This window comes from Triticum aestivum, chromosome 2D (genome assembly GCF_018294505.1).
Source record: "Triticum aestivum cultivar Chinese Spring chromosome 2D, IWGSC CS RefSeq v2.1, whole genome shotgun sequence".
NCBI classification, from domain to species: domain Eukaryota; kingdom Viridiplantae; phylum Streptophyta; class Magnoliopsida; order Poales; family Poaceae; genus Triticum; species Triticum aestivum.
Window position 1 is genome coordinate 615,108,432 of NC_057799.1, and position 3,099 is coordinate 615,111,530.

A 3,099-nucleotide genomic window follows, 5' to 3' on the forward strand; every position below is an offset into this window, starting at 1 on the left:
AAATTTTACTATATATAGAAGTAGTTTATTTTTAGTAAGAACTACTTTATTTTATTTATTTATAGTAAGTGCTTAGTAGTTGAACTAGTTGATTAATTAATAAAACTACTTTATTTTATTTATAGTAAGTGCTTAATTAGTAGTTGAACTAGTTGATTTAACAAAACTAGTTTATTTTACTATAGAAGTAGTTTATTTTTAGCAAGGAAATTAATAGAACTAGTTTGTTTTTTTAGTTAAAGCAATTATTCCCGCATCAACGTCGACGATGCCTATCCCGCATCCTCGTCGTCGACTCGGCGGAGGAGGCCGGCTTGATCAGAGGGGCCATGTCCGGGACTGGGCTCCGCCGGGCTGGTTTTGGGAGGTGCTACCTTCCGGTGGGCGTAGGTTGGTGAGGAACCAGCCCGTCGTTGACCCGATCCTTGTTTGGTGGCGCTCGCGTGGGCCAGTGACGGTGCCGAGGCTTCCGGACACCGCGGAGGTAGTACGTCACCGTGTCAGCAAGGAGGACCAGCACGTCCGTCGCTACATGGTTGCGTTGGAGGGCAGGTTCGACAATACCTGGCAGGTTCTTCAGGGATCTCACTGGAGCTATGATCCTGTGATGGTTCCGTCCCTTTGGGTGTCCACCGCCCGCGCCGATACCCGTCGGGCGCTACTGTTCTAGCTGTACTAGCGATGCTATATGTATGATAGTATTCGAGGTGTATTAGTGATAATATTCGACGATGTACGGACGCATGGAGATGATGTAGTTTTGCTTATAATTGAATGCATCCTAATTTGAATACTACTTTATTTTGTGATTTGATTTTGCTTATTGAATGCTCAAAGTGGAAAACTACTCCGATCCTACTTTGAATGCTAAAATTGGAGAGCACTATGATTAGTTGATAGCTTATATTTTGTTTTCACAGAAATCTAGGAGCCCCCGGCCCCTCCATCATCCCCGCCGTCGTCCCCGTCACCGCCCCCTCCGACATCAAGGTGAGACTAGCCAAATCCTCTTTTAGAAAGATAATTAAACGATATTTCGGGTTGACTATAAGAATCCCGACTGTTGTCGTGGGGGTAGCTTCTCCTTCGTTCCCGTGTGCTAGACAATTTGGTGTAATGCACTCGAGAACGAAAGGAGGAGCTACCATAACCGACGGTCGCAAATGTCAGAGAGGAATCAGTGAGGGAGAGTTCCACCATATATATATGAGAGGACGAAGAATCCCGACTGTTGTCGTGGGGGTCACTTCTCCTTTGTTCCCGTGTGCTAGACATTTTGGTGTAATGCACACGGGGACAAATGGAGGAGCGACCATCACCAACGGTCGAATGTATACACCACGTGAGCTGAGAGTTTTCAAGAAAAGACTCGACAAACCGATAGTCAACCCGTGATGAATAATAATGATCTAACTTAGGTTTTTTAGTACATATATTTAATTGTAGATGTTTAATATTTGAATTATGAACATAGGAAATGTCGTACTCGGACGACGAAAGTCTCCCGGGGGAGTGCGACTGGTGCCACGACGACCGAGGTCAGTGCGACAGGCCTCACCTGGACGAAGATCGGCGCTTCAGTATTAAGCTGGAGGAGACCTTCGATGTTGAAACGGTACGCAACGACGACAAGTGTTATTTTTTCGTAATTAAGCACGACTTCAACTATTTCAACGTGTACTTTTCATCTTTTACAATTCGGCTAGCTTATCCCATGCCATGCAAGACGCTACGTCTTGGAGAGGATGGGTTTTGAAGACCATGAAAGTATGGAAACAAAGAAAATTCACCTAAGGACCCATCATGATATAGATTTTGAAGTAAAGCTGTATAATTCTGAGAGCGTAACCCATTTTGGTTGCAAAAATTGGGAAGCATTTTGCAAGATGTATGGTTTTGATGAGGGTATGCTTGTCACCATGGATCTTGGTGATCCTGACATCGAGCAAGACAATATGGACATTTGGGTCCTTGTTGATACGCCTCCAATTCTACCGCTATGTGAGTTTCTCAAACATAGTTATTAGCTAATTTATATTGTTCATTTCAAAATAGTTGACAGCTTATTTTCATTGACAGCTTATTTTGATTGTTCAAACAATGTGCGGAACATGGTAGACAGAACCTACTACACCAATGGCTCTGAGTTAACTTATAAGGAGAAAACTCATCTGGTCAGATTTTGTACTGATCTTGAGAATTACAATATCTATTGTAAAACTCCTCCGCATTATGGTCAATACGTGCCACTAGTGCACGTGTTGAACTACGGTAACTACTATGGAGATACCCTGGTAAGATTTCTTACTATTACGACATCCGTGCATATTTTGCATAGTTCTAAAACTAGTACATCATTGCTAACTATGAAGTTATACTATGTTTTTCAACAGATAATCCCAGAGGATTGTGTGCCTCATTTGTTGTATCAGAATGGTAGGCTTGATGTTTTGAATATACAACCAGGTCATCCTACGAATCTCAACTGTCCATACCGGATTTCTAAAAGAAGTGGAGACATGCAAATCAAAGAATGGAAAAAATGTATGGACAGTCGCAAGGAGGTTCTTGGAAGCAAAAGGAAGCGAAGCGCAAGAATTGAAGACAGGATGATCTCCATTCTCCATAATGGAGAGTCAGGGTCTATATTGTTTTATGCTATTTTACCTTAAAGAGGGTATTTCGGTCCTACCTAATACTGATGATCATGTGCTAAGAACAATTAAGTAGGGTTGGTTCGATGACTGTGAGGATGATGATCGTATGACTTGTTATTAATAATGAGTAGAAGTTGTATGATGATGATTAGTAGGACTTGTTATTATATATGATGATGCATGATGCGCGCATGAAGAGTTATTATATATCAGCGGGTGAAATGAACATGGATTGGATTGAAGTGAAGGCAACATGCATGTGGTGTGTGTCGAAAGTAGTACAATCCAAACTTGATCAAGTTAGGATTAGTATTACTTTCGACATGCACCACATGTTGCCTTCACTTCAATCTAAGCCATGTTTAGGCATAGCAGTATACGTAGCGTTGGTAAACCAAGCACGGAGATATAAGAGAGGACACTTCTCTCTAATAGCTACCTA